Below are 27,676 nucleotides of genomic sequence, written 5' to 3' on the forward strand. Positions count from 1 at the left end.
GAAAAATATCTTAATGCTGACTGTTTGAGAGCAAAACCACATTAAACCATTGGGGACACTTGAACCCACAAAACCACATTAAACCACTGGGGATATTCAAACCCATAAAACTACATTATGCCACTGGGAACACTTGAACCCAGATTTTAACATGATGAGTCTGTAAACTTACCACTCTCCCACTGGGGATATGGGTCTAGGAGGTTCCCAAACTTGTAAAAAGAGTATTTACTCACTAATTTCAAATTAGTCAAACAAAGGTATATTTTTCTCCCTTTAAATCCTATTCAAAAATAAAACATTCTGCTGGTATTTTTATAATAAATTTGTACTCAAAATCATCTTTCATAAGATGATGGTATATACCAAAAACTAACAGTAAATAAAAAACTATGTAACATCATAACACATTAAATAATCAAAATAAAAACACTGTTGTGAATGTTATATAAAATAAAAACAACATCTCAACAGTTAAATTAATTAAAATCACCATCAATGTTGTTCATGTTTCAAAGTTTACATTAAATGTAGGTTATAAGCTAGCAATTGCTATGTTAGCTTAATTTACTTTCAACAGAATACGCGTAACTTTCAAATACATCACACAGAAAATACCTTGTTCATTTCCAGATTTTTTTATACTATTGATTTATAAAATTCTTTACAAAATATCAACTTTTTTTACTTGTATGCTATTTTTTTTTTCAAAAATAAATATTTTACCCCATTGAGAAATTATATATAAACATTAAGATACTAAAATTAAGAAAAAGGTTTTTCCACTTGTGGAACTTTGTTCTATCTACAAGATTCACAAACTTTTTGTTATAGTAAATTCAGTGTGAGAGTACTACATTATCACAGTGAAAACTTCTGTAAAATATTTTTAATACTTAATAATATTCCAAATTCAAAGATGTAGATGACAAAATCACTGGGATAATTCAACATTTGGCACAATGGCTCTGTTCACCTACAAGCCTGGTTTCATCTTTATTTGTTTACAAATGCTGTACTTGTAATGATAATACAAGTAAAGATTAAAACACTACTTATCTAAGCTTACACATTCAACATAACTAGTAGAAAGCAATGAGCCACGGTTTCTAATGTAGGTCACAATAAAATTGTGGGTCACTGGAGTCTAGAATTAAGTTCACGCAGTATAAAATGAGAAAAAAAAACAAAAAACGACCTGAACTGAATTCCTAATATTCAGCAAATCCTGGGCTTGAGAAAAATTCATAGGCAAGAAAATATGTGAGAAAATAAGAAGAAATTAATGTTCTTTACAACTAAAAACTGACAACATAATTCTTATTCTCAATTTACACTATCAGATGAGCATCGACTTAAACCTAACGTCAATAAATAATTCTAAAAATCTCAAATATTTAGTTAGCATACCAAGTATAAGGTGAAGTTTTGCATCTGTTTGGAAGGCATAATGTAGCGTGACAAGAAACGGAGATTGACGAATGGACTCCAGTACCTGTCGTTCCGTTTTGGTGTGTTCGAGTGTCTTTTGTTTCTGAACTATGGCTGCTTTCTTCAACACTTTCATAGCATATAACTTTTTGTGATCTTGGCCTCCCACTTTTCTGACTAGGAAAACTTTTCCATATGCTGTAACAATGAGAATTAATAAACCTTCTCTGATAAACTGTAACAGCAAAAACATCCTTCATAAGCCTATATTTGAAAATCAGCAAACATTATAATATCCTATTTCTTTACAGCTGAATATTACACGTAATAATAAACAATTAGTTTACGATGAATACACATAACTAAATAACAATATAAAAAATCTGAAATAAAACTTTTAAAATAAATTTGTCTTAAACTCCTTTTATAGACTGTCTCAAGAATCATTAAATCATGAATATGAAAAAAATATCTTTGGCACACAAAGTTTAACACTCAGTTTAAACACCTACTTCCTGATAAAATAAAAAACTGAATTATCTGATATGTGTACACCTAGCAAAAACTGACTGTAAACACTGGTGTCATCTTACATTTGAAACATGTCAAAACAGTTAGTATTGAAGTATGCTCCATTCTTTTAACTCATTTTAGTCATTAAAAGTCTAAAATAACCCATAATTATGCATTCTACTTGAAATTCACAGTTCATGCTGGAGACACCACACATGCACAAAGATAGAAAAGATTCTGACAAAATAGGTCAAACTTTTTGGACTTTTTTTCAAACTTAAAATCTTTTGTCTTCCTACTGTTAAAAAAGAACACAATTGTATCATAATTAATTAATTTGCTTTTGTCCATTATCTATAGAATTCTGAATTACTTCTAAATTAAAAATTTCAGAGACACTGAGAAACAAACCTAATCATTTGGTAAGTTTTAATAATCCAGTATTTTAGTCCTTAACAAAAGAAGAATAAATGGAAAGCCAAATATATACAGAGATTTTAATTTAGTAAACAATTACTTTTGAAAATTTTTCTAAACGTGTTATTTAATATTTAACAGAGCAACACCCAACAATGTTGTTAATGTTAATTAAATAATACCATTTCTAAGAGTTTAAGTGATTGTCAAGACAAATGTGAAACAGTACATCAACCAAAACTGCATCCACTGTATCTAGTGCAAGGTGGCCTTTTGTCCAATACCAAGGCTCCTCAGACCAGGTGGGATACAACAGACATTGTAATAGTTTAGGTACTGTTTATGTCACTGATTTTCAGTCATGTGCAAGGTGGTTTTAACTCTTATTTTACTGAATGTCTTCCAGTTACATTCACAATCAACTGAAGAGATCAGAAAACTTAAAACAGTAATTTTTACATAACTGCTGACCCTCCCATAGTGAAGTTGTGATGATGCTGGTTGACTTGTATAAAATTCCTCTCCATTACCAGTAGTAAACCAAATCACTACTGGGTCCATGTTGGAAATAGGCTCAGCTGCCTTCAAAATCATGTTCACAGTTTCCATCATCCTGTAAGTTTTAAACTCTATACTTTGGATCCATATAATCTGTTAAGTGGATGGGGGTGAAGACTGAATATCTCAGCAACAGAAAAACAGCTGTTTACAAGATCAACTATCACATTACTCTCCAGCAACAGAAAAACAGCTGTTTACAAGATCAATTGTCACATTACTCTCCAGCAACAGAAAAACAGGTGTTTACAAGATCAATTGTCACATTATGCTCCAGCAACAGAAAAAAACATCTGTTTACAAGATTAACTGTCACATTATACTCCAGCAACAGAAAAACACCTGTTTACAAGATTAACATAATAAAACATCTCATACAGAAATAGTTATTGCCTTTATAATAGTATGCAACATCAGCTGTGGCAGGACCAGAGTAACACTTGCTTTCAGTTGTGGTTAACTGGACACCCTGTAGGTCCATGTATATCTCACAGGTATTTGTTGCAAGAATTTTGTTAGATGCTTCCTCATTGGAATAACAGGGTGGAAGTGAATTCATTTACAAAATGCACACTCGCTGATCACCTTACAATTCGACTTTCTTCTTGAACAATGTCAGATCCCTCCAAGTGACACTGCAGTTCTTATGAAAACTCAGTAAAAATAATGCTGGGTGATCAGAGGAATGTGATAACTAATTAACTGTTGGACTCATTAATAGACTACATTCAACTTGTATGCTATTCTCACATAAAAAATCATGTTCTGGTTACTTGGATTTTGGAATAACTAAAGATAACAGCACTAACAAGAAACACTAATTTAAATTAGTTGATTATTTTAGCAACATTAACCCATGTAATACTTTCTCATAATAATCAATTGTATTAATCCATCAAGTTAATTACACAGATTTAAATACAACAATACATGATTCTAAATTTGAATTCACTTGAGACAGGTTGGTGGTCAGTTATCTGAAGTACAACATAGCTGTACATTCATATATTTAAAGAAAGGTATACATTTTGTTTTACATTTTTCTAAGTAATCAGCATTCAATCGCAGAGATTTCAATTACATGTACTCTAGGCCTGTAGCAAATTTTAGAAACCTCCTTCCTAAGAACAATGAAGAATACCTAAATAAAAAAAATACACTGTATTTCTCTAAAGCAAAGCAACATATAATTCTCAAGTAGCCTTAAGGCAGTCACAAATAAACTTTCCACATGTTCTAGCCTGTTGGTTGATAACACACAAGCATAAAGCAAATTAGGAAACAGAATTGTTTGGCTCAATATTTCCAAAAGGACTTGACAAATAAAACTAAAGTAATTTCATGGAGACTCAAAAAGAGGTGAAGAATGGAACACAATTCATAAAATGGAAAGAACAAGTTTTTTTTTTAAATTCACCAAAGAAAGGGTTCAAACTGTTGATGTTGTAGAATAACCAATTGCTTCATTGAAAACAGTCTAATTTTTACTCAGTTATTTTACTGCAGAAAAATTACAGTTTTGAAAATTTATAGTTGCATAATTTAATTGATTTTATAGACAAATATTTATTTGTTGTCATAATTGAAATATTCATAGATTACAAATGCCTTCTGTGTAACTTGAAATTATTATTGCAGAATCCATAACTATATAAAAAAATGTTTAATTTGTTGTTAATATATGTTGAAGTGTTATTCACTTGTTGAAATAAAGAGTTTGTTACATTTTTATTCTCTTGACATGTGTTTCTATTAAGTGTATGTCACAGAACTTTCTAGTGTAGATTTTAACTCTGAATATATTGCAAGCAATTTTGAAATGTTTCATTAACTACATTTACCCAATGTGCTATAACAATTTAAAATCACTTAATCCTTAACTCAGAATAATCACGAATTACACCAGCAAGCTTCAGAATTTAAACCATATAATTATTTGTTTAATTGACATGGAACAACTGTTTCATGTGTACTTTTGTACACTGGTAGAAATGTTGGTAAATGCATTATTCATACATTTAAATTTAAGACTATTTACAAGAACTAATAAAGTAAGTCGCAAAACCAATTGTGTCTAAGTAATCAATGAATTCATAAAATTTACTTTATAAAACGTACATAAATGTGCCTAACATCAAATTATATAGCAACATGAATACTCAGCATTCTTTAACTCAATATTAAATACACTTCAAACACAGAATAATCAAATTATAGTACAAATACCAGAGGTTTGTAAAAGGAAAAGTTGTCAAATTTTTCTTGTTTGATAGAGATGAAAATTCCACCAACTTCATTTCAAATTAGGAATAAACCAAAATGTTTTCTCAGTGTTATATAAACCACCTAGTTTGTTATGAAGTCGTTCACAGGATAAAAGTTAGTATCTCACGGATGCAATTAAACTTAAAACAACATTACAAATGGGTCATTTAAAAAACAATTGTATCTATAAACACGCCCTTTTAACTTATAATGACTTCACATTTTGTGAAAATGGTGATTTTATAAACCAGTAACGGGAAGGTAACAACATTTGAAAAGACGTACAAATTAAAAGAAACGTGAATTATTATACCAGTAGCCTGTATAATGATTTTCACAGTTTATATGCATACATTTTTTTTTTAAATAAACTAGCCTGATCTAGTTAAATTTGGTTAAATTTTATACAAAACTAACCTGGTCTAGTTAGGTTTGATTCAATTTTGTGCAAAGTTATTTGAGGACTATCTGTGCTAGCCATCTCTGATTTTAAAGTGATGGAATATATGGAAGATAACTAGTCAACACAGCCCACAACCAACTTGTGGGTTACTATAATAAAATACTGGAATCTGGCTGTCACTATTTTGATGCACACAAGACCCCAGTGTACAGAGTATGAATTTTTTGGCAGCAATAGGGTGCAAACCATAGAAAATCAGATCTGCAGTCAGAAATAATAACTATGCATTTGGTCCTAGTCCAATAAAATAAAAAAAATTAAATTGTGAACAGAAGACGACTAATACGATAACACACTTTAAAATTATTCTTGTAGTTCGCTGCTAAACTTTACAAATAATAAACTACAGAAGGTTAAGACTAACAAGTCTGTCTACTGACATTTCCTCAAATGTAACTCTGTTGATTTGAAAACGTGCATTTCAATATTTTTTCTATGTCTTATTTTGTAAATGTAGTAACAGTAGTAATCATCAGCTGTAAGAGAACTAAGACTTTCCATGGAAAACAGAAATTATTATCGTGCATTAGTATCACAACAACGAAACTCATCTCGCATATTTTATGGATCATGCAACATTTTACAAGTTTTTCCAACTGATAACACTCGCTTACAATTTTCCATAAAACTGGCATAGGTGTAGGAAGTGAATTAAAAGTGGGGGTGGAGTCTAAGGTTTATTTGGCCAAGTAAAGTAAGGGAATGTGTGCCACAGGTGTACCAATTACAGCCATGATATGGAGCTCAACTTATGGTCATGGAAGCTCCAGGATTTTGGATTTAATTCTATGCACTCTCCTGTTTTTCCTCAGAATAATTTTGAAACATTTTTACTTGGACATATTAAAAGGTGTGGGGGTAATCCCCCCCAAAGTTTTGTAAATCTGTTATAGTTATGGATTAATTAAGTTCAGTTTCTATTCTGTATTTTTCCCTATCTGTTGCTTTATCAAAAATATTATACATACATACATACATACACACATAATAAACAAATTCACATAATAAACTTATAATTTTCAAAAACAGGGTTTAACTTTAAGTAGCACTCTGAGATTTTAACAGATTTTGGAAGCAGAATGAATAAAGTTCCAGAATGAGCCAGTTCATTCTAGATTTAAAAGTCTATGTTGTGAAATGTTGCAATTTTTTTTCATGGAGAAATTTTCCACAAAATATTTCCTGTTTTCAAGTAGTTGAAAAAATTCAAAGTTAGTGTAAGTTAGGGTTCATATGTACATATACTTAATGACAACTTTTAAAAAATGGCCTACTTAGTTTAGAAAATTCAAATATAACTGAACTATATTCAGTTGTTTGGTTGGTTGATTTAGTGTTTTATGGCACAAAGAAACTAGGCTATCTGCACCAAACATCCGGTAAAAAGTTAAAATTAAAGTAAAATTATTAAAATTCATAAAAGGAAATTACGGTAAAACAAAACAAAGTTTTAAAAAAAAACAGCATAAAACCAATGTTTACATCTAGTCTACAGCAGTAAGAGAAAAACTACAGTAATACAAGTTGTAAAGTACGTTCTGTAGCATAACTGTAATTATCATAACTCACCAGGAAGAACTACAGGGTGTTTGAAAAGTCACTGTACACTTATATATTTATTAACAGACAAAACTGCACAGTGACTTTCTGAACACCCTGTATTTCCAAACAAAATTATAAACCATGTCACTGTTTCTTTTAGTAAAGGAGCTCAAGATTTTTAGCTACAAAACATTCAGGCCAAGTGAATGACTAGTGCTGTAAAAACATGAGAACATAATATAGGTGTGTGTACAAAGTGGTCCAAGGGAACAAGGACCACCCAAATGAAAGAAAAATTAAAAACTAACAACAATCATGCATGATATATCACCTGAGAAAAGAATATTACAAGGAACATTACACACATTTTCCAAAACAATATAATATGGCCCACCCAAATCCTCAGCTACACACATGCCTATAGGCAGGAACCTTGTTGTGCCTTCTATGCCCACCAGAAGTTACTAATGGTGCTACATAAAGAAATGCACGAGGAGAGAACCTAATCCGCTATGCCCACCAGGAATTACCAGAGGTACTGCACAAAAACAAACACACATTGTATGAACCACATTTGCTATGATCATCAAAAGTTACTGATGGTACTAAACAATGACAAATATGAGATAAGAACCTCATCTGCTATGCCCACTAGGAATGACTAGTGACATTGTATAAACATAAATGTGAGATTAAAGCTTTATCTTGTCTGCTTTGCTAATCAAAAGTGACTATAAACTTTGTACAAAAAGAGGAAGAAGAAATTTTTATTTTTCTTATCATGTTTGCCATTGTTATCATTTTTGACTAGCAACATCATACAAATATATACATGAAATTAAGTTTCTGTATGAAATACTGACCAGAATGACACTATGCAGATAGACTTGAAGACTAAGTCTCATTTTTATTGCTGTGCAGACTAGAATGACTTATGGCACCATGAAGAAAGATTTAAAACAGAAGTTTTATCTTGTTTAATCGCAGTAACTCTCAGATGCTCAATACAATGAGTACGTTATTAACCTCTTGAATTAGGGTATTCAGTAAATTTCTTTGCAGAATGTGATATATTCAGTATCACCAGAAGTAAGAAATATTAAATGTATATGTTTTACACAGAAAGAAAAAAACAAAACACTTTTACAGACAAAGTCAGTAATCACATTTATACATGCAAATACATTTAAGGTAAACAGAATGGTTTTCATATATGTAAAAATATATCACTGAGAATGGTTTTCATTATCCGAGGTCAGATTAGCTATACTTGACAAGGACAAATCTAACCTTATAATTTCACAGGACAAGAATCATGCTGTACAACTAGCTTTGCTTAGAACTATACTGCAATTATATTCTTTATAAATCCATCAAAACATCCAAGAATGCCTTATTGTCCATGTCAGTAGGCAAGGCCCAGTAACAGAAAATGAAAAAAACATAGCTTGTGATTTGTTAATCTTCAAGTAAAAACTAATATGTTAAACAACTGATTGGAATTATATCAATCAATTATTCAACAATTAGGCCAGGTGCAAAATTAAACCCATTGTGGGCTTAGCCTCTGAATGTGTAGGATTTCATACATAAGGGCAACTTTCAAAGAGTCCAAGGTTTGGTGCATTCCACTTACCTAGAACTTAAAACTAAGTTTTAAAACCAATACTACCATTTTAAACTTTTGTGTGAAGACAGATATAAGTATATTCTATGTTACATCATATACAAAAGCAGTCATCCTGACACTATATAAAATTAAACACACAGCAGATGTTGAGACTAACATACTATAACAGGTCATTTTGCTATATGTACTCAATATAGATCCCAAATCTTGTCAGTGTGTGACACCAACCATAAGTGTTTAAAATAATTATTTCATTGTACCTAAAAATCTTAGATCCGTAAACCTGAAATTAAAAGATTTCAAAAAGCTATTTGTATGTAGAAATTAATAAAAACATGAAACTTTAGAGTAAACACATTTTTTCTTATCATTAATGTAAGATAACAGAAATCACATTTCATTATGCACAAAATATATATCAATCAGTAATAACAGTTTCAAATCAAATTATTAATCAACTTATTTTGGAATCACTTCAGTTTTACATTTCTAGTAGAGTGAGTAATGGAATATGGCATTTCTAAAGTTTATATACTTGGATAAAAAAAAATTCATTTCTCACAATTTAAAGGAAAGATAAATAAAACAATAATAAAAACTTTAACACTTACCACCTTTTCCTAAAACTTTAAGAAGCTCAAAACTGGAAATATCCACTCTGCTGCTACCGCTCAAGTTCACTGTAGGTGGTAAAATTATCTTGTTTATGAACTGAAAGAACTCATTCAAGCACTAAAATCAACACTACCCAATCTTAACAAAGAAAAATTGTTGACCTGGAAAAATAATTCATCCACAGTGTTTTGGTTTCTTATAAACAATAACTCAGAATACAAGGGCACACATACTTCAAGCTGACAGCAATTTTAAATTCATCGCAATCATGGTTACAGATGTTGTTTTGAATCTAATAGCAGTTGCTGTTCAATTTCATCATGCAATGAAGATGAAAACATTTTTCCGAGATAAGTATCATCATTACATGTGTATTGGAACTATTATATGAAATTGTAATGAAAACAAAAACAGCCACGAGGTCTCTACGTGGATGTGGTTACATTGTCAAAGATTTAAATGCATTTAAGTCTAAGGAACAGGTTTGGAAATACTTTTTCATATGTAATTTTAGAAGTTCAGATATACTCTTTCAATAAGAACTTCAACTCCCATATAAAAATTTGGTCAAATCAATCAAAATCAATCTTGAAATTTTTCATCAAAAACAAACAAAAACTCTTCATATTTAAAAGTTTAAAAAAAAAAAAAGTAGTAAGGTTTAAAGTAAATATAGAAATAAACATCCCATAGTAGTCTAGCAATATTCATATCATACCTTGCTTTAACCACTTTTCAAGTTATGGAAAGTTATTACAAAATGACTATTCATTTTTTCTCTTGTGAATGAACACAAGTCATTTTACAATAACCTCCAGGTTAGCAAGTTTTAAAAAATTAAATAGTTTAATTAACCTTCTAACAGAGAAGAATGAAATTTTGAAACAATAAGTGATACAATATACAATCAAAAATTTCATGAACTGACCTAATCAACAAAGAACATTACAGGCAATAAAAAGATGATATAAATTACACCCAGAGGTTCACGACTTAACCTTTTGATCACAGTATTAAAACAGCATGTAAAATCAAGAATCTTTGTTTGAGACTTAAAATTACAACTCAATTAAGTCATAACTTTACCATTTTTTATTAAATAACAATGTATTTGAGAAACAATGGACGACATGGTAGTAATATCCAATAATTTACATTCAATATTTTTGTCAAATATTAAAGTTTGTTTAATTTGGAAAATTCACAAAAAAATATTGTTTGACAGTTTTGTGTTCACTGAAGGCTGCCTACATCTTGTTTACTGCCTTAACTTAGCATTTGACAAATTAATTAACAAAGTTAGCCACTACATCTGTATCTAAAGCAGTTTCTATCCAACTCTTAAGTCACTTCATAATGATGGGCTGTTTATATGAAAAAACAAAACATACTCTCATATGTTTTTTTTGTTATTTACTGAATTTAGTAAAATATATATATTTCAGATCAAGGTATCACAACCATTAGTTAAAATCTACTAAACTAGCTGTTTAACAACATAATGAATGATCCTAATCTAAGCCACTTGTAATACACTGAAGGAACAAATACTAACCTTCAAAATCCTTAAAACTGTAAGAAATGATTTAAAAACATATCCCATAATGCTTTGTTTTTTTTAATTTCATGCAAAGGTACACCAGGGCTACTCTTTTACCAATGAATAGTGGGACGTCATATTATAATACCCCCACAGCTGAAAGTGAGAGCATGTTTGGTGTGATGGGAAATCAAACCTGTGACCTCAGTTATGAATCTAACACCCTAACCACCTGGCCATCCCATAATGCTTCAAGTGAATAATATCTTTCTCAATCCTAATACCATAGCTTTAACTGTACAATCTTTTATTTATTTTATAAATGCAGCCTGGTTCTAAGCAAATTATTGATAACATATAAAAGTCATGAAATGTGTTTTTGATTATTTATACATTACTTTTGACAATTCTATTGCCATGAAAAAAAAAATGTCTAAAATAAATTCTTCAATCTGTTTCATTTCCACCTAGAATGAAAACCAATTGCTTTAATGTATGTAAGTCTTGTAATTATGTACATTTTACAGACAGACATGCAGAATTAATGGATATGGAACAGATGAGCATCTACTTTCTGGAACCTCCCGAGTTACCACTTTTGTTTTAATTATTTTCAAACTGGATGTTATTGTGTCATGTGCTTTCCAACCATCAGAAACATTAAAGAATGTGAGTGTATAATCACCTTTGTACATCTAACTTTTATCTCTTCAATAAAAAAACAACAAAAAACCCTATCCTACCCTGATTCAGTAAACTAAGAAAATCTATAATGCAATGAATCATATTTTAATTTCTAAACTTGGAGAATGACACGTTTTTTTTATCGTGAGATCACCAGAAACAGTAATACTTATTTGCTCTTGTTTTTTCTTCCCTATGTTTGTACTTCGAAAAACTAATTGGCATACAAGAATGGCTCTCTCTAGCGTCCTGTACAGACTCCTTCATTTAGCTGTTTTAGTATGATCGATTTTAGTTTTGAATTATTTATTCAACAATTTATTGTTGATTTAAAGAGTTTTGTGTATCAACAAATACGGTATCTGTATGAAAACTTGATTCGGTTTTAATATTATAAAATGCATACTGTTTCATGCATTTGACCTACGCAGGCAATGACCTGACACCGGCCATTCACCTGAGAGTTTATCACTCATGCGTTATATCGCTCCAAACATCCGTTCCAGCTCAGGCCTAACAACCAGCCTAAAATTATCAAATAATTAAGCTTGCCGGATACTCGATTGCACTTGTGAAACACAACGAAAATGTTTGATGTTATTTTTCATGCCTACCAAAAATTATAAGATAGGTTGCTAGTAATTTTAACCTGTTTTAAATTATTACAATAAAACATACAACTAGTAAATGCAAAATTTCAAAATTAAAAAAAAAGGAAAGCACTGAGTAATTATAAACTACTTAAATATGCTATGGTATTCATGTGGGCCCTTGACTACTGACTAGTGTATCTGTTAGCATTTCTTTAACCTCGATTTTCTTAACAGATTACACAAGCTCTAACCGAAAATAGGTTACGGCAAAAGTAGAGGTAAAGCGAGAATGGTGGCCTGGAAAATATTGATCCGAGTCCTGTAATACTAGGTTCACGGTAAATTCAACATTCGATACGAAATGTTTTCCAATAAAACCGCAAGCTTAGGTTACTAGTGAGAAAAGTTGCATCTTGTTGAGAAGTGGAAACCAGGAAATGTTTCATAACAATTCTGGTAACTCAATGGACCAACAGATGTCGGGTGATACCCGCACCTAACGTAGGCAGTCCTACTGTACACTACAAGCTTTATATTACATTTTGGATATCAGTTTTCACACTTTCAGCAACTATTTTAAAATATTCTTACCTGCTTGAACCATATTTTCAGAATAAGTTAACTAAATCTTCCAACTTCCTTTAATTATGCAAACGGATGCATCACAAAAAAAAAAACATATATTAGGCAGAGAACTTCTCAAGTGCTCTGCTGCATGCTAGGTGAGAAGGCTGGAACAATTGCTGCCGAGTCAGCCAGTACCGCCACGTGAACGAGCCAGCTGGTTCGTGGGCACAGCAGCTGACATCATTTGGGCTAATGCCACGCGCGCGCGCACGTTAGATAAACTACACCACGAACAGGGAGAAAAAGAGATGCAGTCGTGACAATAACAAGCCGTCCCAAAGCTGACTTCTATCTGTCGTCTGATACTGTTTTAAGGGGAAATTTAGTTCTGGACAAACGTTCACTGAATCAAAGACATTTAAAATCTAACCTCGACAAACCATCAACAGATGCCACTTAACACAATACCATAACGCTTAGATTACCGTTAAATAAGTAAATATCCCACAAGACTCATCATCACAATAATGTAATGGTTGCATTTTCTAACATTGCGACACAATTTCTGTAAACCATACACAGTCAACAAAAAGTACTTTTTATTCATTGGACCTGAACAGATTTATTTAAATATAACTCGTATAAGCACTGAAAGGCCATTTGGATTACGAATAATAGGGTCGATTTTTTTAAATTTCAAAATAAACCAACAAATAAAACTTAGTAACCATCCGAAAGCAGTCAAGTACACAACTAATTAACACATGCTTTAGTGTTGGATTTTTATATTAGTTCAAAGAAAAACGAAACAGTTATTAATACGAAATAAAATAGTATTACAAACAAATTAAGTCTTTCAGACGAAAAAACGTTACACAATCGTAGGTTTTCAACGAAGCAACAAAATCAATCCTTGGGACAAAAAGCACAACAAACTATAATCCTTTAAAAGAAACAAAATAATATAATTCTTCACATCAAACAAAATAAAACAATATAATAATGAATATGAAACAAAGCAACATACTCGTTAAAATGAAAGAACGTGATATGAAATGAAACAGTATATTTCAATCAAACAGAATAATACAATTAACGAAATACAACAAAAAGAGTATAATCCTTTAAATGAAACACAGTATAATACAATCCTTCGCATAAAACATACCCGTGAAATAAAGTTCTAGAATCCTTATCGTGCATAAACGAACTCAATAAACGTCCCTAGCTCAGTTATACTACAACGTAATCATGTTTAAAAGGTCAAGGTGTTTGTCCAGAAGTGAGTAGCCACCAAAAATTTTATGAAATCGTTGTACCATTTAATTACTTGAAACCTATTTATTTTGTTCAACGTCCTACATGTAAGAGGGCCTTGTTTTGTTGGAAGTGGTCGTATGGTCGAATGTTTATAGTGTGAAAAATAAAACATCTCAGGAGTGCAGACACCCGTAAAACTTTGTAATTTCTCTCTACTACTTACCTTTCGTGCAATACATTAACCCGATAAACGAACAATCCATTATATCTGAAAAGTCACTTTTATAATTAATACATGGGACAATAATTTTGAAAGGTCATAATAACAAATAGATTTGCATATTTATAACTGTCGAGACAGGAATTGAACAGACCAAACTTTGTGATAATAATGGCTTTAACTGCAAGTGTTGTTTTCAGATTCATCCTGGTACTCCAATTTCAGATTCAAAAATCAAAGGTGTGAAAAACAGCAATCCAAAATATTTTATCTCAAATAAGTCACTGTCCAGGACGCCTTTGGTTAAAGTAACTCGTGAGAGAAAATAGACCAGAAATGTTATTAAATCACGATTCTACTTTTCAATTTGAAATAGACAAAGTAACGGAAACATGGGGAGAGGGGGGGAAATGCAGTTAACGTGAATTCATCAAAAGTTTTGTTGACAAAGTAATATATTATTGCGCTCGTTTTAAATAATATCTAGTACAGTACGGGTGTTGTTGTCATTGTAGAAAACAAAATACTTTGTTTTAACCAACACTAGTTATCTTAAGCCGCTAATGGCTTATTTTATCCTCTCGCATCCCCGCTGGCTGAACGCTAAGTCTGAGGGCTTACAAACTAAATATTGGTTTTCAATACTGGCAGTGGGCATAGCACAGATAGTCCATTGTATAGGTTTGTGTTCAACAAACATAGTAAGTATTGATTCTTAGCCACCACAGTTGTTCAGCCGACACAACAATTAGTTTAACACTGTAGTAATATTTAGTCATTTTAGTACTTATCAGTAGTTTTCATAACTCATTAATTCTGTTTTTTTTTCAAAAGAAGTTCAGTGGAGAACTGCATTTTGTAATTTAATATTATGATTTATAAAAAGTCATATATTATTAATATTTATATTTCGCAACGAATTTCAATATAAATTACTAAAATGATAAAAAAAACGTGCTTCAGTGGTTTATGGAAAATTAATGTTTATACAAAGTGTCTACAGAAGTTCAAACTCGACCCATGGTTATGCGCACAACTTTTACGCACGTTGTTCGAATCTCGCGACGCTTTAAAAATGGTTGCTGCGCGTTATTCTTTGGGTGCAGTATTTTATTACGATATTGTTTGTGTATTAAGCTACACAACGAACCATCCGAGCTACCGAACCCCAAGCTGTAGTTATATTTGTCTGAGTTGAACGTCGCGCAACACTACACGAGAACTAGCTGTCCCTAATTTAGCAGTGTAAGGCTAGAAACCGCCAACTCTTGAGCTACTCTTTTACCAACGAAACACTGACCGTCACATAAAAACGCTCCCACGGCTGAAAGGGTGAATATGTTTGTTGTGATAGGGATTCGAACCCGCAACCCGCATTATAAGTCGAGCTTTTTAATTTTTTTTTTTTTTAATTTTCGAATCCCTCCATACGAGGCCTCATAATCTCACTAACCACCTGACCATGCTGGGGTTGTTGCAGTTATAAGCCTTCAAATACTTACAGCTGAGCCACTAGCACGAGGAAAACTAACAACAGGAGTAAAATAAACTGTTTACAGAACATTTTCCTTCTATCGGTATGAAACAAGGCGCATTTCTAGTCCTTAAGACTGGGAACACAATGTTGTGACGTTTTTACAAATATCCGACAATAACAACATTGGCTACATCTTAAAACAATAATTAGCTGAGCAACAAAATTCGCGACATAAATATTACAACAGCGACCTTTCTGTTACACTTCTCAATAATTATTTATACGATGTAGTATTTCTTTGCCCGGCACAATGTGTAACAGTTTTCCGTTCACACAACGACCAGTGCCCGACGTTCGTTGCCCTGAACGTGTGTAAAGTTCGGTATATTTACCCAAAAACGTTCGACGTATTGCTAACCACAGCAATTACTGGAGAGCAAAAACGTGATTATCACTACACGTGTTTAGTCTTTAAGAAGAAACTTTAATATCAAATGCGAACATAATAAATAAAATCACCATTCGTCATGTTAGAAAAAAAATCGGAGGTCCAAGAAGTCTCGATAGAAATGAATAAAAACCATTGACCTTGAAGACGAAAGGTATAACTTTCGAAAGCGCTCGTGTTATAATTTTTATTCATTTTTTACATAAAATAACCAAATATCTTTATAGACCCTCCCAAAAAAAAAAGTTACATTTTACTATTTCAAACGGCCTGAAACCGTTAAATTTCAATTTAACTAAGAAGTTAATTAAATCTTCATGCTATCAAATTTATATTTGTCACCAAGATTGGTAGTTTTCTTTATTAACACAAATATATTTTAATATATAAAAATAACATTATTTATAATAACGGTTATTTCTAATAGTTATTACAAATAATGATTTATATACAAATGTTTTTTTCAATCTTACAAACAATATCGAGTGTTCTAATCCGCTCTGGAACTGAATGTTTTCTTGACGTCTATTTCGAGTTAATAATGATACAGCTGACCTAGTGGATAGCTAAGCTAACGTTTCACTTTACACACGCGAGTTGTTTGTTGTTGTTTTTTTTTCATTGCTTAAGTTATTTAATATTTTCGTAGAAAACACTAACGTCCAAGATAAGCCCTATTCATTTGGAAACGACAGACATATGACCAGGAAAGTTTATAAATCTAGAACATTACAAACAGTTTAATTTCAGTGGAGGTTAATCCACTGTCGTTTCCCAATTAATAAGGGTTTATCCCAGTTATAACTTCGGAATCTTATCAGCAAAGTAACTGTATCAAATCAGCAATGTCTTTCCGCGTGTTGCGATGGTTTTGTAATCGTTAGGCGAGGTTTTTGAAATTTCAGTTGGTAACAATAACGGCGATCATTTTTTATTTACAGACACACATAGTAGATAGATTGTTGATTCTTACTCTCGAGAATCGTATGCAACTTTAGTGAACAGGCAGAAATTTCGTAACACACATTTAAGTTACATGTACAAGTTACATGTATTTCTAAATATATAACAGTGCATCCATCACAACAATCTATAATACCTGTCACGTAGTTTTGTAGTTTTTTTATGTGCTAATATCATTATAATTAATCAAGATCCACGACGTGTAAACTGATTTACGATATAAAATATCCAACAAAGTTATCACTGCTTGCTATCAGAGTATACTGATAGAACATATATCGTAAATGCACAGAGGGCAAAATATAGAGCTTTGGAAATTCTGGTGTACTCAAATACGAAGATAGTTCTAAAGCATTGTGAAATTCATTTTCACATTTTCCCTAGTAGAAACGACAGAAATAGTTAGATTTAAGGAAATTGTAAGTTTCGTATTAGTTAGAAGCATTCAGTGTTTCTCAACCCGCCGTCCGCGCATGTCCATCACGACCACCTTGCTGGTTTGTGGGATTTCACGAAAAACAAACAAGAGCAACAACAAAAACTGACTGAGTATTAATAAATAATAATAAATAAATTGTTACGGACTTTCGTTGTTTGAATACTAACGGTTCGCTACAGTCTTGGAAAGCAGTGAGCCGACCCCTGGTGTCGAAAAATTTGAGAAACGCCGACTCAGAAACTCTCCACCTTTTTGTAAATTTCATGTCATAGAAGTGCTCTATAAACAATACCAGGTTTAAAAATTATCGTGTTTGAAAACTGGAAAATTGAACCAAGCACACGAGCTGACTATGAGCTTAATTAACACAATCGTTTGTGAACTAAACACATGCACGTAATTAACACAGTCGTTTCTGAACTAAACACATGCACGCAATTAACACAGTCGTTTCTGAACTAAACACATGCATGTAAATAATCGTTATCAACATTTCGTTTACTGGGGTTCTTTCTTTCAAGTTTCAAATACTTTTTTTTTGTTTAACTCTAAGTAAACAATCACATTATTTAATATTCCACGCGGCTGTAACAAGAGATATTTCGGTTTTAAAACCAGTACCTAAACTTAGAGACTATGCCTGCAAATAACATGAAAGCAACTGTGGGTCTCTTGAATTAAATTTTCACAACTTTTAGAAGTGAAGTAGGAATTGGTTCTGACCCTCACTTCAAGAAAACCTCATCTTGCCAACAAACAGAACGCGGTTACGAACATGTACAAGCAAGCGAAAAAAAAGGAACAGTCTGTATATAGACAAACACACAAACCTATATTTAAAATAAGAAAAACAAGAGAAATGTTCTTCACCCAAAACGGTCTCAGGTAAAATTAAATTGTTTTAGAATTTTCGCACAAAGCTACGCAAAGGGCTATATTTGCACCGACTGGCAGACAAGTTTCATTTTTTTAATTTCGCGTAAAGCTACACGAAGGCTATCTTGACCTAGCCGTCCCGAATTTAGCATTGTAACAATAGAGGGAATGCAGCTAGTCGTCATCACCCACCGCCAACTTTTGCGCTACTCTTTTACCAACGAATAGTGAGTGGGTTGACTGTAACTTTATAACGACCCACGGTTGAAATGGCGAGCATGTTTGGTGTAACGGGATTCGAACCAGCGACCTTTTGACCTTTTATATAGTCAACTGTGACCAATGGAACAAGAATCAAATTCTCCTACCGACAGAGTGTATGTACTTTCTATATATACCAATACATTTAGTACAAAGTTGAGTCTTACACTTGAGAATCTTCTACAACTTACGTTAGCGATGGCCGTCTCACGCAAAAAAATGTTAATTGCAACTACAGATGAAAATAATAATAATAAAAAAGGATTTACAACGTGGGTAAACTAATCAAGGATTGTCCTAGATCTGTTGGTGGAATTTCCAGTGATTCATACTTCTTATAAGCTCACACTTTTAAACAGATTACACCCCCTCTAACCGTGGCTGAGCAATAATTCTGAAGTCTTATAACTCTAAAAATCTAGTTTCAGTATCAGTGGTGGGCTCAACACAGATAAGATTATTGTGTGGCTTTTTCTTTAACAAAAGTTAAGGAAATAGGCCTAGAATATCGGACGCAGTTCCCTGTATTATTTGTTGCCTGAGGTATAGACAACCTATACCTTATAGCTTGGAGATAAGAAGCGAATACACCCTTGCATTCCAATATTTCGCATAATTGTGTAATGAAAATAAAAAAACAACAACTGGCATATGACTTGAAACACAGGGTGAATATAAACCAACTTCTCCAGAACCAACCGCATATCAGTGCATCGCGTTAATAGGTTTTTAAACAGTAAACCAATACCCGTTCAGACTATTACGTAAAACTTCCAGGGCGTGAATTAGTTATTACATGTGAATCGCGAACGAAAGACGCAAAGATCTTAAGACTGTGAAATCTGGAAGGTGAGGAAAGCAACAATATAAGCACGTGATGTCACTATTACACATAGAAGCACGGACAGAACAAGGATTAACAGTCTTACAAGCATTAGAAACTTTATTGAAAAATTCGAGGAATAAAAATGATCGATCTTGTGATTTGTCACACTAGTCGCCCGACACTTTTTATTCTGCTTGCTGACACTACAAAGAAGTTACCTTTTTTCTTTGACAAAGCTTAAGGGGTGAGCTGGTTGTTAGTTGCCACCTGCCCCAACTTATAGAATCTATCCAGCCCTGATGACTGGGGACATGGGCCGATATCATTTGTCTGTGAGCGATACTAATAAATGCACGAGATTTTATAAGTGCGATAGTATGCTTGACTAAACAAGGCCAAAATGCGCGTGTCTCGCAGACCCAGGTGCGAGATAAGAGCAACGAGTTAACCCTGCGCTACATATATGACACTTGTATGTTCATATCTTCAAGGATTATTTTACTGACCGCAAGATGCCTAGTGGTATTTTGAGTTCTAGGACCAGGCCTGGCGCCAGAGACTGAATGAACGGAAAACACACGATCACTACTGAAATATTTTGAACCTCACACGTTACTTTAATTTAACACATTATAGCGCAATATATGTGTAGAAGAGCATTAAAACACATCTCATCTAACATACACACTAAACTGACCAAACTTTTACCAGGAGGTTTGTTGAGGCCTGGAGAAGAACAAACTTTAGTATACACCCTCCACCCAACTCCCTTCCGTAGCAGCGTTCTCACCTTGGGTTTCTAATGATTTACAGAATTGTTTGTTTGTTTCTTTTGGAATTTCGCGCAAAGCTACACGAGGGCTATCTGCGCTAGCCGTCCCTAATTTAGCAGTGTAAGACTAGAGGGAAGGCAGCTAGTCATTACCACCCATCGCCAGCTCTTAGGCTACTCTTTTACCAACGAATAATGGGATTGACCGTCACATTATAACGTCCCCAAGGCTGAAAGAGCAAGCACGTTTGGTGTGACGGGTATTCGAACCCGCGACCCTCGGATTACAAGTCGAACGCCTTAACCCACCTGGCCACACGATTTACAGAAAAAATATCTTATGCGCTGAACGACAAGTTTAGAAACCTCATGATTTGGTACAGCCACTCTTAATTCAGAACTACTAAACAGAGGGAGGGAAACCAGTCAGCAACACCCGCCGCCTATAAAACCAGGCACTCTTAGCTGAGCGGTGGGATTTATTGTCGATGTTACAACGCTCCACAACTGAAAATATAAAGCGTTGGCTGAACCTTGGATCTTTCGATCCGTAGCCCAGTATGCAAACCCTTACGCCATCCAAATAATTATTGCCGTTGAAGTTGTACAATAAACTATAAACATTTAACTTTACTCACTGTACCTTCATATTAATTGAATCACTTCATGCAGAAACTGTTGGCGTAAAATTACAGTTAGAAATATCCTGTAAAACAGTGTTCATCGTTAAGTATAAAACTACACAATGGGCTATTTGTGCTGCGCCCATCACACGAATACGACATATGAATTTTGAAGTTCTAAAAGTTATGCTATGAATTTCGCACAAAGCTACACGTGGGCTATCTGCGCTAGCTGTTCCTAATTTAGCAGTGAACGACTAGAGGGAAGGCAGCTAGTCATCATTACCCACCTTCGGATACTCTTTTACCAACGAATAGTGCGATTTACCGTAACATTATAATACTCCCACGGGTGAAAGGGTGGGTATGTTTATATGACGGGGATTGGAACCCGCGACCCAATGCGAGTCGGGTACCTAACCGCCTGGCCATGCCGAGGCGCCTGCACAAGATGAACAAGTCGAATGAACGTTAAATAATCCATTTGGAAAAAGGTTTTTTTATACATTGTACCCGTTACTTTACGAACTAATGAAGAACGAGCGAGCAGTGTTAACAATTTAATTTATTCGTTCATTTGTTGTTAAGCGCAAAACTGCACAACTATCGACTTGTACCTAACCACATGGACGGAACACAGACTCAAGGGGTTATAAAACCCTCAGCCTTAGCCTGAGCCTCTTGGTGTCGTAACAATTTTGAAACGATACAGTTTCAACCATGTATGTGAACGAAAACATACTTTCTAACGCAAACGATCAGAATGTTCGTTCTTATACTACATATGATCTGTACAGTAACCATGAGAAAATCCGTTCCTAATATGTATATTATACTATACTAGAATTCTTGCTTATATGATACTGAAGGGGGGAAACAAATTACGCAATGTGCAACCCCAACTTCGCGAAATTTTTTATCCTGTGTGCATGCAGATTTGCAATAGGGTCACATTTTTCCAGTTTTGCCTCCGTTTCCCGTTACGGAGAACGATATTTTTCTCCATTCTCAGGGTACAGATATGATGTCATGCACTGGCGTCACAGGTAATCAGCTACTATACATATAATACAATTTTCAAAACGTATTCCTCTCTAATTGCAGACATCAAATAATTCATAAAATACACATACTAGTCTCGAAAATTCTATTCCTGGAATTGCCGACGGTTTTTTTTTCCAATCCATTTTTCTAAATTACTTACCATATGTACCAAATGTACTTGGGGCTCCATGACTCCGTTGGTTACAGTGCTCGTAGTAGCACAAGTGTCAAACAAGACAAACAAAAAGAACATCAGTATTGCATAATTCCAATATTTACCACAGGAGTTTAAATGTATCTCATGACGGCTGGTATGGGTGTAAATACTTTTACTAATAAAGCAGAGTACAACGTTTCGACCTTCTTAAGTCATCTTCAGGTTAACAAAGAGAGAGTTTGCAACTGTTTCTGCAAGCCATTTAGTTCTTTATATTTCTAGTTTAACATGGCTTTTAGTAGTTTTATCTGTAATTATGGATAATGTTTGTACACTGATTAAAATTATTGAAGAGTTTTATCTTCACAAAATCAGGGATTAGTTGTTTTCCTTTCGGCACTGTCGGATGCTGTTGCAAACTCTCTCTTTGTCAACCTGAAGATGCCTTAAGAAGGTCGAACCGTTGTTCTCTGCTTTATTAACAAAAGTATTAATTCCCATACCAGCAGTTCTGAGAAACGTTTTTACTTCAAGTGAGTTTCTCGTCATCACTAACCACAGGAGTTTGTTTGTTGTTGAGCACAAAGATACACAAGGGATATCGAAACTCGCTTTTGGCTCAGCTACTCCGAGAGGATGCTGCTGGAGTCTCCTATGTGTATTTTGCACAAAATTCTCCTTTCGGTCAGTTCTTTACATTAAATGTTGCAGCACAGAAAATTCTAAGCTACTCCATAGGATGCAGGTAAGGGGTAAGTTTATGGATTTATGAGGCTAAAATTCGAGGTTCGAATCTACACGGTGGGTACCGCAAAAGGATTTAAAACAAACATATCCTAAATAAGTTGGATCCCACCGGTACTGAAAGGTATAAAGGAAGTCAATAACTTGAGGTTTAATTCACGAACTCGTAATAAAACTTCATTGTTGTACAATACAAGGGCAGTACTTTCCAAATATGAAAGTATGTTTAAATTTGTTGTTTATAATCAGTAAGATCCAACGATAAAAAGGATCGGTTTACTTGAAAACATTCCTAAATAAAACACCTGCTCGCTAAGGTATTGGGTGTTTTTCACTCATGTAAGGAATCGTTAATTATGAAAATCAGAAATCAGACGTTTAAGTCAAGCATGTTTACCACTAAGATGTGTGAGTCTTGTTTAAAGTGATGTCGAAACATATTAAATCGCGCAGAACTCCCAATTATTTTTATGATAAACTTACAAGAATATAGAAATTAAAATAAACGAGGAATTTTCAGTTTCCAATGAAGGAACTTAAAAAAAATCCCCTTTCTGTATTTAAAAAGTAGAGATTTTCCACTAAGACTTTAGACAATTTGTAATGTACTAGAATTATTGAAGTGCATCACAAAAACGGAACCTGTGATAAGTAATATACAAAAAACTTACCCATTTTATCAAGACAGCGGCCTCCCCTCCTTTCATTACAGCCTTCCTGAATCTCCCTTTTAAAAAATAGTAATAACAATACAAACTGTCTGCCAGACTTTGATTAATTGAAAGTTTGAATACACTATTTGGAAACAACCAGTTTAATTCCAGCGCCCTCTTCTGTCTACCTTTTCTTTTATTTAAACAGTACATAGTCACTTACCAATGAAAGTTCCGTGTCGCCTCAGGGTACGACGTTAGAAAGAAGTAAGGCTTAAAATTACCGTTGATGGTGACAAATAGCATTATTTGTTTATCCATTTTTAAAACTCATTTTCGATTCTGGGAACTTTTCATCAAAACTTGCTTCCATATAAACTTACTGTTCTCTAACAGCGCCTCAAACTACTTTAGGTGATTAATAGTTTCATTTTGAGATTACTAAGCGCTTATAAGTATTATTTTATTACAAGGTACAGCTTTACCAGTAAGGAAAATTAGTTTTAAAAGAGATACACGAACGATCGAAACGTTGTATCTGTTTTAAAAATAATTGTCCCTCATCTTAACACAAGATTTTATTTTAACCGTCACATAAGTTTGAATCAAAGCACGTTATCAGGTTGTTTAACGTTGATTTAGATACAAAAGCCTTATTTACCGTTAAAACTTATGTGTTTGGGAGAAAGTAAAAACAAGAAGGAATTTTCAATAGCCGCCGCACTTCAAATTATTTAAGGTAGGATTAAAGTAAATTAATCTACACCTTTTTCTCGTTTTAATTAGATATACTTTTGTGGGGCGCATGTATACCCCCAGTTACATTTTATTACTCATCAAGATATCTACCATCCAACCACCAAATTGAAATTCTATTACGCGTGATTAAAATAAATTAACCTATGAGACCTAGGATGTGTTCAAATACATCAATCGAATCCAAAACTGTAATTAGATCTCAAATTTATGAAATCGTTGAAATGAGCTAAAAGTTTGTACTTGGAAAAAAACAAGTGTACTCAGAGATTCTATGAGCCGTTATGCCGCGGCTGAAAAAAAAAAACCTTAAGTAAAGAATACGAAATAGTTTTAGGTGAAAGAAAAAGTGAAAAACCTACTTCCAGGAAAGATGATGTAAACAAGTACTTCACGCTAAATACATTTTGTTTTGTTTCTTCGTTCAATTTCGCGCAAAGCTACTCGAGAGCTATCTGCGCTATCCGTCCTTCCTTAATTTCGCAGTGTAAAACTAGAGGGAAGGCAGCTAGTCATCACCACCAACTGCTAACTCTTGGGTTACTCTTTTATCAACGAATAGTGGGATTGACTGTAACATCATAACGCCCAAATAAATAGTAGATTCTTTAGATATAGTGGGGTCACACAATTTCATTCTGTGTTCTTCATTATCATAAGAAATGAAAAAACATATCCTGAAATTATGTATTCTAAAGACGACCGGTATGGGTATTAAAACTTTAACTAAAATAAACTAGAGAGTAACGTTTCGGCCTTCTTGGGTCATATTCAGGTTAACATAGATAGTTTACAACAAGTTAACCTGAAAGTGACCTAAGAAGGTGGACACGTTGTTCTGTACTTTAATTAAAATGTTAATACCCATACCAGCCGTCTTGAGAGTACATTTTTACTTCATGTGGGTTTCTCGTGATCATGATTATCCCGAAATAAGTAATTTACACGTTTTAAATTCAATCAGTTCATCGGACCTACTACAAACTTAAACAAATTATGTATTGAAGTAAAATTCTGGGTCGTTAATTAAAAAACTTCAATGCAATTTCTATCATGAATGAAACTTTGTAGAATGAACGACAGCATTTTTAATCTGGAATACTCTGCCTAATCAATCTATCAAATAATTTCTATCCTGTTGTCTGTCCGTTAAGACACTCGACTCGTAATCCGAGGGTTCCAGGTTCGAATCCCCGTACCACCAAACATGCTCGCCTTTTCAGCCGTGGTGGCGTTATAATGTGACAGTCGTTCGTAAAAGAGTAGCTCAAGAGTTTTCGGTGGGTGGTGGTGATGACTAGCTGCTTTCCCTCTAGTCTTACACTGCTAAATTAGGAACGGCTAGTGCTGATAGCCCTCGTGTAGCTTTGCGCAAAATTCAAAACAAACAATCTATCCTGTCGTCATGTTGAGGGTCACCTTATTTTCAGCATTGCCAAGGTAGACACGTGGTGTCACAGTTCGTCTTATTACACCACACCCAAAACCAACAAGGTTAAGGTGACCTTGAACCTTTTATGTGCAAGAACGATATATTTTACAGCCTGTATTGTCACAACGATCGTATTTACTAACAAACGAACACAAAGGGGGATTTGGAAAAACTTCTGAGATAACGCAGCTTTTCCAGTGTTTCTTGTCGTTCGTTAGCATCATTCTTATCACGTAGAATTAAAAAATCAAACTAGGGCTGTTCAGATAAGACCTGAAAAGTGTAATTGTTCTTAGACTTACGAACCAAATAATTCATACTCGTGCAAGGACCGAGTTCAAATTTATAAAACATTACAGTAATATCCCCATACAAGTTAAGTAAATATTATATACAGTTATGTCTAATTTTTTACCCGAATTTTACGCGTAAATGCATCCAATGGAGCACGCCATTATGGAGTCAAAAATGAGCTTAACATGATTTGGCAGACGTTTATCACGTGACGTCTAATCACAACATACATGACAAACGTGGATATATTGTTCGACCAGTTTTCTTTCCTTTTTTTAAAAGAAATAACAACATACTATGATGAATTACTAAATCATGTTATGTCCAAGTACATAATGAACGGTTGTTTGTTTGTTTTTAATAAAAACGAAAATTTAATAAAACTTAGTAGCCTAAATGAAATAAATGATCAGACTGAAGTAATATCACCTGTATCAAATATTATTGTTCAGCTACGATTCTTGACCAAATATTATTACTCGGATATAAAAAAACTTCGACGGAATATTATTACTCGGATATAAAACTTCGACGGAATATTAACACTCGGATATAAAAAAAAAACTTCGACGGAATAGTACTCAGACATGATATTTACATAAAATATATACGAAACAGGTGTAATAGTTGAACTGGGCTATTTTTGCTACGCCCAGATGCGAAACTAAATTCAGATTTTGGCGCTGTCGAATAGAGGGGGGGGGGACTTTAACAATAGCTGCTCTTGATCCGAAAAAAACAAACAAACACCAAAAATACATGGGAATTTAACCCCAACTTTAGTATTGTTAAGTTGGGGAGGGGGGACTTTCTTGATCCCAAGCATGATTGCATTCTCGGTGTTTGGGTACGATATGTTCGTACCCTGGAGGGTCAGGTTCTCTTCGACCTCTTCCTCCTCCCCGTACTTATGTGGTCTTGCAGTATTTGATATTGATAGTTGCTTCATTTTTGGGTCAGAGTGAACTGAATATTTCTTCGACCCTTTTCAGTGCAATGTTCATGTATTGTGATACATATATGGGTATTATCAATGTCCATGTATTGTGATACATATATGGGTATTATCAATGTCCATGTATTGTGATACATATATGGGTATTATCAATGTCCATGTATTGTGATACATATATGGGTATTATCAATGTCCATGTATTGTGATACATATATGGGTATTATCAATGTCCATGTATTGTGATACATATATGGGTATTATTTTGCCCTATCAGCAAGATGTCAAAATTGTTGGTGGCACTTTTTTTTTAAATTCGTTATATATATACATTTTTTAATTATATATTTATTATTTATTCATTTATACATTTTTATTTATTTATGTTTTATTTTTCTATGTTTAAAATATATATTGAGGAGAGATGTTTAGGACTAACTTATTCATGTATGAGGTACCTATCTAGTAATTCGTTTTTCATCCAATTTTTATCGAAGTACGTTATTGTACTATGTAGGAGTTTATCTGGTATGGTTGGTATGTTCGAATATTTCATGATTGCACTGTTCTTGTACTATATACAAGTTTGAATTGATATTTTTAATGCAATATTATTTACATCCATGCAAACACTTGTCCAAGATGAATGCACACTACACAG

The 27,676-nt window shown here is 33.4% G+C and overlaps 1 pseudogene across 1 annotated transcript in view; it reads right to left on the reverse strand.

Annotated features, from left to right (window-relative positions):
- Window positions 1-27,676, reverse strand: part of LOC143231143 (ribosomal protein S6 kinase alpha-5-like) — a 102,841-nt pseudogene that overhangs the window by 24,725 nt on the left and 50,440 nt on the right. The window contains exons 3-4 of the transcript XR_013016794.1: window positions 9,431-9,499; window positions 1,411-1,629 (exon numbers count right to left, since the gene is read on the reverse strand). The product of XR_013016794.1 is annotated as a ribosomal protein S6 kinase alpha-5-like (transcript). The remainder of the gene's footprint in view (window positions 1-1,410; window positions 1,630-9,430; window positions 9,500-27,676) is intronic.

Source organism: Tachypleus tridentatus, chromosome 10 (genome assembly GCF_004210375.1).
Source record: "Tachypleus tridentatus isolate NWPU-2018 chromosome 10, ASM421037v1, whole genome shotgun sequence".
NCBI classification, from domain to species: Eukaryota; Metazoa; Arthropoda; class Merostomata; order Xiphosura; family Limulidae; genus Tachypleus; species Tachypleus tridentatus.